Source organism: Triticum aestivum, chromosome 2A (genome assembly GCF_018294505.1).
Source record: "Triticum aestivum cultivar Chinese Spring chromosome 2A, IWGSC CS RefSeq v2.1, whole genome shotgun sequence".
NCBI lineage: Eukaryota > Viridiplantae > Streptophyta > Magnoliopsida > Poales > Poaceae > Triticum > Triticum aestivum.
Window position 1 is genome coordinate 659,639,552 of NC_057797.1, and position 17,337 is coordinate 659,656,888.

Genomic DNA, 17,337 nt, shown 5'->3' on the forward strand with positions numbered 1-17,337 from the left:
ATGAGAAGTGGGCCACATAATAAAAAAGTAGTACACTCTTTTGATCTATTATTGTACATGTTGGCTATAAGATGGGCTGTAGATGACATGGCACTGGCTTATAGCCAGCAGCTGGCTATACTATTAACCATGCTCTTAGGGGTTTCTTGTAAGGAACAATGTACGTACTACTAGCGACAAAAGGCGATTCTAGGTTGCGTTGTACTCCAACGAGTACTACTAGTGGTCGCGGGAGTGTATACCTCGTTTTGTGGGTTCGATCCCGGCCGAACGCACGGCGGCCTTTTTAAAAAATAGTACTACTACACTTCGCTGCGAGCCAATATTTTACACGGGTAGTTTGAGTTTTGAAGTCAAACGGACGTGCGGCCCCACAATCTGGGTGCACTGGACAGCCTAGCCACGTGAACGGGTTTTCCTTCCCAGCATCCCGTGGCTCGCGTGCTCGCCCTAGCCGCACCTCGCTTGCAGCTTCCTCATCAGCTAGTAGCATATTTAAACTAGCGCCTCCCAATTAAGCCCGAGGAGCCGGAAAAGCCTGGCGGGGCATTGGGAACTATGCAATATGGCTCTGTACGTAAAGTGCTCTACTACTACTCTGTAGCTTGTGGCGTTGCACGCATGGACTTCACTCCATTATCGGCTCTACTATAAAAGAAATTCCTCTTGACGTGTTTTTTTTGAAACGGAGGCAAAAGCTTTGCTTCATCTCATTCATAAAGAAGGAACTACTAACAAAGTTCGACGAGATCCATTACACCTCCACAAATGGAAGCGAAAAGCCTAGTCTCGCTGTATCAAATAACTCAAATGTTCTGCCCCCGCAGTAACCGTCGCTGATAAACAGGCTGCTAGTGTGTGCGTGAGAGGAGCGGCTGAGTAGGCCAGCTACGTGAGAGGAGCGGCTGAATAGAGCACCGAGAGTACCCACTAGGCCACTACGCAGGTGTACTTCCCCTGCATTGATAGTACAGCGATGGTTCTAGAGAACAGTAGTACCCTCCACTTCCAACTGTAGCTCGTTGGCCCTGAGATTCAAGAGTTCAAAACTGGTGCACTATACTAGACTAGACTAGAAGTACAGTACATCGCACTACTAGTTGAGAAAAGTAGTACTAGTACTGCTACAGTACGAGTACGTACTCCTCCGTCACATAATGTAAGACGTTTTTTGACACTAGTTGGCATGTACAAACAATGGCAAAAACATACCCAAAATTTCTTAATCCACACCAAAAACTACTACCTAGTTCCAAAAAATTCTTACTAGTGCTATTATTTACAGTATAATGTAATCCCATAATGTTCCATAATGCTAGTACTAGTAGTAAATAATAGCCTCACCCCTTCGCTGAGGAACGATCTACGGTTGGAAGGGACGAGGCCCTGCGGTTACTATGCTCTTATCTCCTCCTCACCAGTTCCCCTCCCCCCGAAGAGAAGGCAGTTCGTCGCTGCTCCCATGGATTCGCCAGGCGGTTCTCCTCCTCGTCGTGGCTGGGAGACCTTGGACGACGATCCTCTGGGAGAAATCGCACGCCGCTCCGATGTTCTCACCTCTGCAAGACTCGGTGCTTCCTGCACCAACTTTTTCAAGACGCTGCTTAAACAGGCTTGGGAAAAGGCCATGCTTGTTGGTCTTCCATGCGTCCTTGAGGAGAAGGTTCTTCTATGGGACAATCCTTCGAACAGTTCACCGCTCCCTGGCCATGGTTGCACGTTAACTCCGCTAGAGTTGCCGACGTTGAGAGGTAGTCGGATTTTGTCCGATGAGCAGGTCAGCAATGGAGTTTGATCATGTAGTACTTAGTTATTCCATTTCCATCCCGTAATTTCTCCGCTGCCCACCGTCTTATATATAGGTCTGGGTCGGTGCCAACGAAGATTGGCTTGCATACCTCCGGCCGGATACCACCATCATTTTGCACAACATCCACAGCAGTGCGGCCGTTCCAGTAGACCCCTTCTCCACCATTGGGATCGGCCTTCCGGACTGGCTGGGCTTGAATACGTATGATGATGCATACATGAGATTTAAGAAGATAGCAATTGCGGACCCGCCGACAAAGCGACATGGCTACGGCGATTACTATCTCATCGTGGTGTTCGACATAAGGATTGCCATCAATGCAAGAGGCAGTAACGGTAGAGGCTGGCGCATGTTGGCGGCGACAGATTTGTACCCCTACACGTTCGAAGACGCCGTGCGCCATCTAGGCCGCATCTTCGCGGTGACAATCCAGGGGACTTGTTTCATCTGGTTGCCATCCTGCAGTACAGGAGATTACAAATGAACCGTCATTTGCATCCCTAACGGTACTCCATTATTTTGCAGGGACCAGTCATCCCCCGATCAAAATAAGATCGCCGATCCTGGATGTGCATTTGCATCCGCGATTTGGTCTAACCTGGAACCTTGTAGCTGACTTTGGCATATTAGGATCAACTATCTTAGCAGTCGTTACCCATGGTACCACTGATGTGCAACATGGTAACACATGAAGGAAATATGCCCTAGAGGCAATAATAAAGTTATTATTTATTTCCTTATATCATGATAAATGTTTATTATTCATGCTAGAATTGTATTAACCGGAAACATAATAAATGTGTGAATACATAGACAAACAGAGTATCACTAGTATGCCTCTACTTGACTAGCTCGTTGATCAAAGATTGTTATGTTTCCTAACCATAGACATGAGTTGTCATTTGATTAACGGGATCACATCATTAGGAGAATGATGTGATTGACTTGACCCATTCCGTTAGCTTAGCACTTGATCGTTTCGTTTGTTGCTATTGCTTTCTTCATGACTTATACATGTTCCTATGACTATGAGATTATGCAACTCCCGTTTACCGGAGGAACACTTTGTGTGCTACCAAATGTCACAACATAACTGGGTGATTATAAAGGTCCTCTACAGGTGTCTCCGAAGGTACTTGTTGGGTTGGCACATTTCGAGATTAGGATTTGTCACTCCGATTGTCAGAGAGGTATCTCTGGGCCCTCTCGGTAATGCACATCACCTAAGCCTTGCAAGCATTGCAACTAATGAGTTAGTTGCGAGATGATGTATTACGGAATGAGTAAAGAGACTTGCCGGTAACGAGATTGAACTAGGTATTGAGATGCCGACAATTGAATCTCGGGCAAGTAACATACCGATGACAAAGGGAACAACGTATATTGTTATGCGGTCTGACCGATAAAGATCTTCGTAGAATATGTAGGAGCCAATATGAGCATCCAGGTTCCGCTATTGGTTATTGACCGGAGACGTGTCTCGGTCATGTCTACATAGTTCTCGAACCCGTAGGGTCCGCTCGCTTAAACTTCGATGACGGTTATATTACGAGTTTATGTGTTTTGATGTACCGAAGGAGTTCGGAGTCCCGGATGAGATCGGGGACATGACGAGGAGTCTCGAAATGGTCGAGACATAAAGATCGATATATTGGACGACTATATTCGGACATCAGAAATGTTCCGAGTGATTCGGGTATTTTCGGGAGTACCGGGGAGTTACGAGAATTCGTATTGGGCCTTAATGGGCCATACGGGAAAGGAGAGAAAGGCCTCAAAGGGTGGCTGCACCCCTCGCCATGGGCTGGTCCGAATTGGACTAGGGAGGGGGGGCGCCCCCTTCCTTTCTTCTCCTTTTCCCTTCCCTTTCCTTCCCTCCTACTCCTAATACTTGGAAGGGCTCCTAGTTCTACTAGGAAAAGGGGAATCCTACTCCTGGTGGGAGTAGGACTCCCCTAGGATGCGCCATAGAGAGGGCCGGCCCTCACCCTCCTCCACTCCTTTATATACGGGGGCAGGGGGCACCCCAAAGACACAACAATTGATCTCTTGATCTCTTAGCCGTGTGTGGTGCCCCCCTCCACCATAGTCCACCTCGATAATACTATAGCGGTGCTTAGGCGAAGCCCTGCATCGGTAGAACATCAACATCGTCACCACGCCGTCGTGCTGACGAAACTCTCCCTCGACACTCGGCTGGATCGGAGTTAGAGGGACGTCATCGAGCTAAACATGTGCTGAACTCGGAGGTGCCGTGCATTTGGTACTTGATCGGTCGGATCGTGAAGACGTACGACTACATCAACCGCGTTGTGCTAACGCTTCCGCTTTCGGTCTACGAGGGTACGTGGACAACACTCTCCCTTCTCATTGCTATGCATCACCATGATCTTGCGTGTGCGTAGGAAATTTTTGAAATTACTACTTTCCCTGGTATCAGAGCCAGGTTTTATGCATTGATGTAATATGCACGAGTAGAACACAAGTGAGTTGTGGGCGATATAAGTCATACTGCTTACCAGCATGTCATACTTTGGTTCGGCGGTATTGTTGGATGAAGCGGCCCGGACCGACATTACGCGTACGCTTACGTGAGACTGGTTTTACCACCGTGCTATGCACACATGTGACTAGCGGGTGTCAGTTTCTCCAATTTTAGTTGAACCGAGTGTGGCTACGCCCGATCCTTGCGAAGGTTAAAACAGCACCAACTTGACAAACTATCGTTGTGGTTTTGTTGCGTAGGTAAGAACGGTTCTTGCTCAGCCCGTAGCAGCCACGTAAAACTTGCAACAACAAAGTAGAGGACGTCTAACTTGTTTTTGCAGGGCATGTTGTGATGTGATATGGTCAAGACATGATGAGATATAAGTTGTTGTATGAGATGATCATGTTTTGTTGAAGTTATCGGCAACAGGCAAAAGCCTTATGGTTATCTCTCTATTGCATAAGATGCAAGCGCCAAATAATTGGTTTACTTTATCGCTATGTGATAGCAATAGTTGCAAGAGCAATTGTTGGCGAGACAACCATGTGACGACACATTGATATAGATCAAGATGATGGAGATCATGGTGTCATGCCGGTGACGATGGAGATCATGACGATGCTTTGGAGATGGAGATCAAAGGCACAAGATGATGATGGCCATATCAAGTCACATATTATGATTGCATGTGATGTTTATCTTTTATACATCTTATTTTGCTTAGTTCGGTGGTAGCTTTATAAGATAATCTCTCACTAAATTATCAAGGTATAAGTGTTCTCCCTGAGTATGCACCATTGCGAAAGTTCTTTGTGCTGAGACACCACGTGATGATCGGGTGTGATAGGCTCTACGTTCAAATACAACGGGTGCAAAACAGTTGCACACGCGGAATACTCAGGTTAAACTTGACGAGCCTAGCATATAACAGATATGGCCTCGGAACATGCAGACCGAAAGGTCGAGCATGAATCATATAGTAGATATGATCAACATAGTGATGTTCACCATTCAAACTACTCCATCTCACGTGATGATCGGACATGGTTTAGTTGATATGGATCACGTGATCACTTAGAAGATTAGAGGGATGTTTGTCTAAGTGGGAGTTCTTAAGTAATATGATTAATTGAACTTTAATTTATCATGAACTTAGTCTTGATAGTATTAGCATATCTATGTTGTAGATCAATAGCTCGCGATGTTGCTCCCAGTTTATTGTGTTCCTAGAGAAAAATTATGTTGAAAAATGTTAGTAGCAATGACGCGGATTGGATCCGTGATCTGAGGATTAACCTCATTGCTGCACAGAAGAATTATGTCCTTGATGCACCGCTAGGTGACAGACCTATTGCAGGAGTAGATGCAGACGTTATGAACGTTTGGCTAGCTCAATATGATGACTACTTGATAGTTTAGTGCACCATGCTTAACGGCTTAGAATCGGGACTTCAAAGACGTTTTGAACGTCATGGACCATATGAGATGTTCTAGGAGTTGAAGTTAAATATTTCAAGCAAATACCCAAGTTGAGAGATATGAAGTCTCCAACAAGTTTTATAGCTAAAAGATGGAGGAGAATAGCTCAAGCAGTGAGCATATGCTCAGATTGTCTGGGTACTACAATCGCTTGAATCAAGTGGGAGTTAATCTTACGGATAAGATAGTGATTTACAGAGTTCTCTAGTCACCATCACCAAGTTACTAGAACTTCATGATGAACTATAGTATGCAAGGGAGGACGAAAACGATTCCCAAGCTCTTCGTAATGCTGAAATCAACGAAGGTAGAAATCAAGAAAAATATCAAGTGTTGATGGTAGACAAGACCACTAGTTTCAAGAAAAGGGCAAAGGGAAGAAGGGGAACTTCAAGAAGAACAACAAGCAAGTTGCTGCTCAAGTGAAGAAGCCCAAGTCTGGTCCTAAGCCTGAGACTAAGTGCATCTACTGCAAAGGGACTGGTCACTGGAAGCGGAACTGCCCCAAGTATTTGGCAGATAAGAAGGATGGCAAAGTGAACAAAGGTATATTTGATATATAGATTATTGATGTGTATTTTACTAGTGTTCGTAGCAACCCCTCGGTATTTGATACTGGTTCAGTTGCTAAGAGTAGTAACTCGAAACGGGAGTTGCAGAATGAACAGAGACTAGTTAAGGGTGAAGTGATGATGTGTGTTGGAAGTGGTTCCAAGATTGATATGATCATCATCGCACACTCCCTATACTTTTGGGATTAGTGTTGAACCTAAATAAGTGTTATTTGGTGTTTGCGTTGAGCATGAATATGATTTGATCATGTTTATTGCAATACGGTTATTCATTTAAGTAAGAGAATAAATTGTTGTTCTATTCACATGAATAAAACCTTATATGGTTACACACCCAATGAAAATGGTTCGTTGGATCTTAATCGTAGTGATACACATATTCATAATATTGAAACCAAAAGATGCAAAGTTAATAATGATAGTGCAACTTATTTGTGGCACTGCCGTTTAGGTCATATTGGTGTAAAGCACATGAAGAAACTCCATGCCGATGGACTTTTGGAATCACCTGATTATGAATCACTTGATGCTTGCGAACCATGCCTCATGGGCAAGATGACTAAGACTCCGTTCTCTGAAACAATGGAGGGAGCAACTGACTTATTGAAAATAATACATACTGATGTATGTGGTCCGATGAGTGTTAAGGCTCACGGCAAGTATCATTATTTTCTGACCTTCACAGATGATTTGAGCAGATATGGATATATCTACTTAATGAAACACAAGTCTGTAGCGACCCGACCCGAATGGATCAAGTCTACTGTGCTCCGGTGTCATCCCTGGATCAGTAATGCTGACACCAGACAGTACATCGAAGGATTTATAGCAGAGTGGCAATCACACACTTATTACATCGTTGTCTCAAAGAGAACTTATTACAATAAATATGGCTTAAGGCCATCTAGTAACGATAACAGCGGAAGGCTTGGAAGATAAATGGGTCCATCAACTCCAACGGCATCACTGAGTATAGAACCACGACCTAAAAGCACCTTACTCATCGTCTAAAAAGTCTGCAACATGAAAGTTGCAGCCCGAAAACGGGTCAGCACATGGAATATGCTGGCAATGTAACACATAGAGAGTAATGGAATGAAACAGCTATACTATATGCATATATGGCTGGTGGAAAGCTCTATGGTTACAGTTTTGCGTAAAGCCAGTTTTTCCCTACTGCAAAGGAATAAATTTAGTTAACTATCATGGTAGTTGTTAAACATCGAGAATGGTTGACAGCATTCCGATCCCAATTAAGTAATTAAAACCCAGCAACATTTATTAGAAGTAACGTGATGAGATTCACATGATATTCAAGTACTAGATACTCAAGTTGTCCATAACCGGGGACACGGCTAATCATGATTAGTTTGTACACTCTGCAGAGGTTTGTGCACTTTTCCCCACAAGACTCGATCGCCTCCGTTTGGTTTCTCGCACTACATGGTGTTTGAGAAGACGGATGACCGAGACACAGTCTTTCAGAAGTGCTAGCACCTTACATGTGGGTAGACCGGTACACCTACTTTCCCCTACATCTTCTAGTCTACCCGTCAGAGTTCGCACAACTTAGTCAACTATGCCAGAGCCCATAATGGCTTGTGGCTGCACACGGAAGTTACTAGCATGTATGATCTTATGATCCCTTTGAGCCTGGGTGGCGGTCCGAAATAAAAACAGGCAAGTCCCGATAGACATCAGGTGCCTCAATCCACCCAGATGTGTATTTAAGTTGCCACCTTAAGTAAACCATTTAAAATTAACAAACTCACATCTTTCATGGATATCACTCACCCAATCCATGTCTACTAGCATAGCAGGGCATAATAAGCAAACGTAGAAGTAACTCCCAAAGGTTTCATAATACTACAGGTAATAGGTACTACCTCATCTACTTCCCATCCCACAATTTAATTAGATCCTAATCGTGCAATGTGAGAGGATTGATCTAATGCAATAAAACTGGGTTGTAGAAAAGGTATGATCAAAGTGTTACTTGCCTTGCTGATGATCCGCGAGACCTAGGGTTTCGAAGTAACAAGCGGCGCAATCCGGGTGATCTATCGCAGACAAACAGCAAGCACACAATAAGTACTCATCTAATGCACAGGTAAAACTCGAACAAGAGAACGAACCAGAAAGTTCAACTTAAGAACTCCGGTTGCAAAGGAAAACCGAACAAACGACGGAAAAACAAACGGCGGAAGAAAACAACTCGGTTCTAGCAAGTTGAAACTAGGTCAAATTTTATTGTGGCAAAAACTTGTTCAAGTTGATTAGTCGGAACGGCGGTTTCGAAACGAAACTCCAGGCGCTTGAATCACCTGATTCTGATAAACGAGCGAGAAGAAAGACTAGAACGAAGATCGGATCTGAGATCGCGATCGCGGAATAAATCCGATGAAAAGAAAGATACGAACGGTTAAACGAACAAGCGTAGTTAACCGGGAAAAATCAGTGATCACGTTCGTTGAGACGAACGGTCCGAAAGAAGAATGAAAACTGATCTAGGGTTTTCGGAAAAGAAACCGAAGAGAAAATCCGGAAAGAAAACGGAAATGAAACGGAACGGTTCTTTTAAGAAAAACCGAACCTAGGAAAAGAAGAGGCGGCGCGGCTACCTCGGGAGGCGTGGCTCCGGGCGGCGGCTTAGGGCGGCGGCGGCGGCTTAAGGCGGCGGCGGTGGCTTAGGGCTTGGGGTGGTGTGGGGAAAAGAGGGGGGGTGTTGGTATTTATATAGGAGGGGGGGTCTCTTGCTTGGGGAAGGGGCAAGGGGAGGCGGCGGCGGCCTAGAGTCCCGCTGGGACTCGGCTTCGCGCGAGGCTGGCAGCTGCGCCTGGCGCACGGGGCGGCTGGGCCCTTGGCCCACGCGGGCGCCGCGGTCTCTTTTTTTTTAAATCGGTTTTGGCGCAGAAAAACAAAAGAAAAACTATCTAAACGAACTCTGAAAAATCTAAAGTAAATTTTCCCCGACTCCTAAAAATGAGTCAAACAAAAAGAAATTTTCTCCGGGCCTAAAATGCAAATTTTGAAAACGCGGATTTTTCCCTATCCAAATAAAAAGCAAACAAAACTCCAGCAAAACCAAAAATTTGATTTATTCATTAAATCTTCATTTTTCCTAACTTTGGGAAAGTCATATTATTCCCTCTCTCATTTTTTTTGATATTGGAAAAATAGTTGAAGATGAAATAAATAAATCAAATGATCCTCTTTTCCAAAATTTGAGAGTACTCAAATATGAAAATAACAAAATCTCCAACTCTCTCCGTGGGTCCTTGAGTTGCGTGAAATTTCTAGGATCAACCAAAATGCATGAAAATATGATATGCATGATGATCTAGTGTATAACATTCCAAATTGCAAATTTGGGATGTTACAAAGTCTAAAACATTTGAAAAGTTCAAAGAATTTCAGAGTGAAGTGGAGAATCATCGTAACAAGAAAATAAAAGTTTCTATGATATGATCGCAGAGGTAAAATATTTGAGTTAAGAGTTTGGCCTTCAGTTAAAACAATGTGAAATAGTTTCACTACTCACGCCACCTGGAACACCATAGTGTAATGGTGTGTCCGACCGTCATAACCGTACTTTATTAGATATGATGCGATCTATGATGTCTCTTACCAATCTACCACTATCGTTTTGGGGTTATGCATTAGAGACAGCTGCATTCACGTTAAATAGGGCACCATCTAAATCTGTTGAGACAACACCGTATGAACTATGGTTTGGCAAGAAACCTAAGCTGTCGTTTCTTAAAGTTTGAGGTTGCAATGCTTATGTGAAAAAGTTTCAACCTGATAAGCTCAAACCCAAATCGGAGAAGTCCGTCTTCATAGGATACCCAAAAGAAAATGTTGGGTACACCTTCTATCACAGATCCGAAGGCAAGATATTCGTTGCTGAGAATGGATCCTTTCTAGAGAAGGAGTTTCTCTCAAAAGAAGTGAGTGGGGGGAAAGTAGAACTTGATGAGGTAACTGTACCTGCTCCCTTATTGGAAAGTAGTTCACCACAGAAATCTGTTCCTGTGACTACTACACCAATTAGTGAGGAAGCTAATGATGATGATCATGTAACTTCAGATCAAGTTACTACTGAACCTCGTAGGTAAACCAGAGTGATATCCGCACCAGAGTGGTACGGTAATCCCGTTCTAGAGGTCATGTTACTTGACCATGACGAGCCTACGAACTATGAGGAAGTGATGATGAGCCCAGATTCCGCGAAATGGCTTGAGGCCATGAAATCTGAGATGAGATCCATGTATGAGAACAAAGTATGGACTTTGATTGACTTTCTCATTGATCGGTGAGCCATTGATATTAAATGGATCTTCAAGAGGAAGACGGACGCTGATAGTAGTGTTACTATCTACAAAGCTAGAATTATCGCAAAAAGGTTTTCGACAAGTTCAAAGGGTTGACTACGATGAGAGTTTCTCACTCGTATCTATGCTTAAGTCTGTCTGAATCATGTTAGCAATTGCCGCATTTTATGAAATCTGGCAAATGGATAAACAAAACTGCATTCCTAACCAGAAGGTTTTGTCAATCCGAAAGGTACTAACAAAATATGCAAGCTCCAGCGATCCATCTATGGACTGGTGCAAGCATCTCGGAGTAGGAATATACGCTTTGATAAGTTGATCAAAGCATATAGTTTTATACAGACTTGCGCTGAAGCCTGTATTTGCAAGAAAGTGAGTGGGAGCACTACAACATTTTTGATAAGTATATGTGAATGACATATTGTTGGTCGGAGATAATGTAGAATTATTCTGCAAAGCATAAAGGAATGTTTGAAAGGAGTTTTTCAAAGAAAGATCTCAGTGAAGCTGCTTACATATTGAGCACCAAGATCTATAGAGATAGATCAAGACGCTTGATAAGTTTTTCAATGAGTACATACCTTGACAAGATTTTGAAGTAGTTCAAAATGGAACGGTCAAAAAGGAGTTCTTGCCTGTGTTACAAGGTGTGAAGTTGAGTAAGACTCAAAACCTGACCATGGCAGAAGATAGAGAGAGAATGAAAGTCATTCTCTATGCCTCAGCCATAGGTTCTATAAAGTATGCCATGCTGTGTACCAGACCTATTGTATACCCTGCCCTGAGTTTGGCAAGGGAGTACAATAGTGATCTAGGAGTAGATCACTGGACATTGGTCAAAATTATCCTTAGTGGAATAAGGATTTGTTTCTCGATTATGGAGGTGACAAAAGGTTCGTCGTAAAGGGTTATGTCGATGCAAGTTTTGACACTGATCCAGATGACTCTAAGTCTTAATCTGGATACATATTGAAAGTGGGAGCAATTAGCTAGAGTAGCTCCGTGCAGAGCATTGTTGACATAGATATTTGCAAAATACATACGGATCTGAATGTGGCAGACCCATTGACTAAACTGCTCTCACAAGCAAAACATGATCACACGTTAGTTCTCTTTGGGTGTTAATCACATAGCGATGTGAACTAGATTATTAAATCTAGTAAACCCTTTGGGTGTTGGTCACATGTCGATGTGAACTATGGGTGATAATCACATGGTGATGTGAACTATTGATATTAAATCACATGGCAATGTGAACTAGATTATTGACTCTAGTGCAAGTGGGAGACTGAAGGAAATATGCCCTAGAGGCAATAATGAAGTTATTATTTATTTCCTTATATCATGATAAATGTTTATTATTCATGCTAGAATTGTATTAACCGGAAACATAATACATGTGTGAATACATAGACAAACTTAGTGTCGCTAGTATGCCTCTACTTGACTAGCTCGTTGATCAAAGATGGTTATGTTTCCTAACCATAGACATGAGTTGTCATTTGATTAACGGGATCACATCATTAGGAGAATAATGTGATTGACTTGACCCATTTCGTTAGCTTAGCACTTGATCGTTTAGTTTGTTGCTATTGCTTTCTTCATGACTTATACATGTTCCTATGACTATGAGATTATGCAACTCCCGTTTTCCGGAGGAACACTTTGTGTGCTACCAAACGTCACAACGTAACTGGGTGGTTATAAAGGTGCTCTACAGGTGTCTCCGAAGGTACTTGTTTGGTTGGCGTATTTCGAGATTAGGATTTGTCACTCCGATTGTCGGAGAGGTATCTCTGGGCCCTCTCGGTAATGCACATCACCTAAGCCTTGCAAGCATTGCAACTAATGAGTTAGTTGCGAGATGATGTATTACGGAATGAGTAAAGAGACTTGCCGGTAACGAGATTGAACTAGGTATTGAGATGCCGACGATCGAATCTCGGGCAAGGAACATACAGATGACAACGGGAACAACGTATGTTGTTATGCGGTCTGACCGATAAAGATCTTCGTAGAATATGTAGGAGCCAATATGAGCATCCAGGTTCTGCTATTGGTTATTGACTGGAGACGTGTCTTGGTCATGTCTACATAGTTCTCGAACCCGTAGGGTCCGCATGCTTAAAGTTCGATGACGGTTATATTATGAGTTTATGTGTTTTGATGTACCGAAGGAGTTCGGAGCCCCGGATGAGATCGGGGACATGACGAGGAGTCTCGAAATGGTCGAGATGTAAAGATCGATATATTGGACGACTATATTTGGACATCGGAAAGGTTCCGAGTGATTCGGGTATTTTTGGGAGTACCGGGGAGTTACGGGAATTCGTATTGGGCCTTAATGGGCCATACGAGAAAGGAGAGAAAGTCCTTAAACGGTGGCCGCACCCCTCCCCATGGGATGGTCGGAATTGGACTTGGGAGGGGGGCGCCCCCTTCCTTCCTTCTCCTTTTCCCTTCCCTTTCCTTCCCTCCTACTCCTAATACTTGGAAGGGCTCCTAGTTCTACTAGGAAAAGGGGAATCCTACTCCCGGTGGGAGTAGGACTCCCCTGGGGTGTGCCATAGAGAGGGTCGGCCCTCCCCCTCCTCCACTCCTTTATATACAGGGGCAGGGGGCACCCCAAAGACACAACAATTGATCTCTTAATCTCTTAGCCGTGTGGGGTGCCCCCCTCCACCATAGTCCACCTCGATAATACTGTAGCGGTGCTTAGGCGAAGCCCTGCGTCGATAGAACATCAACATCGTCACCACACCGTCGTGCTGACGAAACTCTCCCTCAACACTCGGCTGGTTCGGAGTTAGAGGGACGTCATCGAGCTGAACGTGTGCTGAACTCGGAGGTGCCGTGCGTTCGGTACTTGATCGGCCAGATCGTGAAGACGTACGACTACATCAACCGCGTTGTGCTAACGCTTCCGCTTTTGGTCTACGAGGGTACGTGGACAACACTCTCCCCTCTTGTTGCTATGCATCACCATGATCTTGCGTGTGCGTAGGAAATTTTTGAAATTACTACGTTCCCCAACAACACAATCTACCACGATCGGACCGTCACCATCTACCCAGGTATTCCATTTTTAACCCTCTCGCTTTCCCTTTCATTGTTGTACTAGTAGTATACTTTGTAGTACTAGTAGGAGTACTTTTTACCTTGGAGGACACGTATAGCTAGCTAGGCCCTTGAAGACTTGAACCCACTAGCTGCCACCATTTTTGTTTTTCCATGTCTTACTATCTCATCCATGTAGCCAAGAGTGGCTATATATAATAAGCCGGTTATTTTACTTCCTCTATACCGGAGTAGTACTATTTGTTGCACAGTATTACTGACTGCCATATTTGAGCACAACATTATTATGCATGGACCTTGACTATGTACGTCACCATGTGTCCAGATTTGGAATGCCGTGTGTACCAGATGAACGGCGCCGAGTTCGACCCCCATGATGCTACGTGGGTGCCGAGGAACACTCTTGGAGAGTACGCGCTTTTCATCGGGGACAACTACCCCATTGTGAAGCGGATGCCACCTTCCGTGCACGACACGGAAGGCCTGCCGTTCATGAAGCATGGTTGTGTCTTCAGTGTGCACCACCGGATGAACGACATGCTGGGACACGCTATCTCTGATTTATGCCGCTTCAGCTTGGATGAGTCTCCATCTGTGGAACCGGACTAGAAAGTTGCGACAATGATTCCCATTGCTCACCGCTATGGATTGTGCCATCCGTGAAGAACACCTGGGACTGGAACCTGGAGGAGGACATGTAGCCCATCTATAATGTGTAAGTGGAGCACGGTAATTGTGAACGGTAGCGCTGTGAATATATGTAGACTAGTCGTGCACAAATTTATCACATGAATTGGAGATGAACTTGTGTGGCATAATGACATTTGTCCTTTAGAATTTATTACTAGTAAATGTGTTATGTGTATGTGCAACTTGTGTGGTTGTTGCACGGGCTCCAACACACTCTTTGAGAAAAAAAAGGTGGCACAGCTTTGGATATACGTGACGTGGCGGCATCATACAGTAGCATCGTTCTCTATAGTTGTAGTACACTCCTACTAGGACGACAACTCCTATAAAACCTTGCGCTTGGCTCTTTGCCTCTTCGGGAGGTTCAACGGTTCATACTCATGTGAACCTTGCACTTGGCTCTCCACCTCTTCGGAAGGTCCAACAATGATGATACTACAGTACAATATGCTTCTGGCAATCTGACACCGATTGAACTGCTGCACGTCCACAGCGAGGGCGAGGGAGAGGGAGAGGGAGAGGGAGAGGGAGAGGGAGAGGGAGAGGGAGAGGGCGCTATAGTCAAAACCCTCTCCTCGTCTTGCGAACCACCGCGCGCGTGGGCGAGGGAGAGGCGTAGTAAGCAAGCTTCTCCTCGTTCGGCGAGTTGACGGGACACATCAAAGCAGTACTAGTACTAGTAGTAGTAGTCCATACTGTGTCCTTTCCGATTAATATGGCTTAATTTGAAATGAGAAAAATACACTGGCAGTCAACGTTTGTAACAATACACTCTTTATGGTCACTATATATAGTTTTGCAGCGATTATATGATCACTAGCTCATCATAGAGCACCGTATTGCACCCTACTGACCGGCCACATAGTCGACATGGCACTTTGTTGACTGGTTAAATTGTCACCTGGTTTCTGGGTCGCACTTGTCAGTTGGCAGAGCAAAGAAATCAGTTAAACAAAACTTTACGCAGGAGCGACATGAGTCCAACCCTTGCGCGCGAACCGCCCTAGCTGTGTATGTGAGTGCATGCACGTGTCCTCCCTCGGTCTTCCAACAAAGAGTGTACATCGGCTATAAAACAAAGAGTGTAGTACATGATGTACATCTACACTTCCAATGCATTTAGCCTTTAATCTAAATCGATATTGATTGACTAATGCACCAACTTGTGCTGTTGGTATAGGCTACATGTCTATCCTTAATTACAGCATGCAACGGTCTTCATTTAATCTTCTTATCTCAATGGTCGCATGGACACATAAGTCTGCTACTTTTGGGCGTTAACTATGCCCTGGTCAATGTGTAAATCTCTAAATGTACAGTCTTTCACGGACGTAGGGAGTAGGTTGAGCACTTGAGCATGAGCGTGTGTGTTGCGTCGTGTGTTGTGTGCCAAATTGACCAAACCATTACATCAAACCACATGCACTACAATGCATGGGGCGTTCGTGACATTGATGGCTATGGCTGCTTCGTGTTCGAGAAAGATCCCAGCTCCGTTGGGCCAGGCTTATTTAACTGGAGGCGGGTTTACAGCCTCGGCAACCACTCCTTGTTCCTCGGGCTCAACTATCCGATGATCCAATCAATCATCGATCATATCACCAGCGATGATTATTGTGCTATGCAACTTCCATTCGCGAGGGAGGGCTGTGTTTACACATCATACCATGGGTTTCATGAATCACCATATCCAGAGATTCGTCGACACAGCTTGTTGCCAGATAATCTTCAGTGTGTGAAAGGCATCAAGCTTCCATGCGATGGATGGCTTTTGCAAACCCGAAATGCGGCGATGTGGTTCATGCCAACAGCAAATATGCACAACTTGATTCGTGCTGATATCTAGACTGAGCCATGTATTTTGCTGCTGTAGTACGACCCTCTTTTGTTGGATATTATGTACTGTTGTTAGTTTGAAGCACTCTTCTGGTTTGAAGGATAGATATCTTCCCGGGATCAAGTGCATCCTAACTCACCTGCATAGGATGTACTAATAATAATGATGGAGATGCTGTGCAGAAGCCATAACACACGCTCTTAACTCAACAACCATCACTCAAGACCACAATAGGTCCATCTCCTTTATTTTTGCGAAGCATCATATTTGTGTTGCCGCTTATCCTTCTTCTCACCCTCGTCGGTGATGGCCTCGGTGTTCACAAAAAAACGAAAAACATTTGTTGAATATAGTTAATCCTAAGGCGTCTCTCTCTTCCTCGCTCCTCCCTCTCCCTCTGTCTCCCTCTCCCTCACTCACTTTCTCTCACTCTCGCGATGAGAAATCTATTGTTTTTCCCTGCGACATTTTCCAGAGGTGTGCATGTGTACTTATCGATGTTTATTTGCAATCCGGATCACCGCCGGTATGAAAAATAAATGAATCTTGCGCTATAAATGATAAGTTTGCTTCCATAATAATATTTAAAAAATATTTAATAGGTAAAATTAACATCATATTTAGATTCCACACATTTTTCTAATAAAATTTCATATATAATATGTTAAAATCGAAGTTACGGTTAAAAAGATACAGATAATTTAGAAAATCATTTTGTTTGACTCAAATATATTCTAAAATAATATTTAAAAATATTTAACAGGTAAAAGTAATCTCGTATTAATATTCTACATATTTTTCTAATCAAATTTCATATATAACATGTTCAAATCGGAGTTACAGTTTAAAAGATATTGATGATTTTAAAAAGCATTTGTTTGACTTAAATATGATCCGCGGATGAATTATCTAAAACATTAGGGGGGTTTTCGAAAAATGTAAAATAACGGTTCATGTGTGACTTAAATCCGGATGGCGGGTTGATTTCAAAAAAAGACATGGACTTTTGTGTAAAATACAAAAATAACGGTTCGTTTTAACTTAAAACA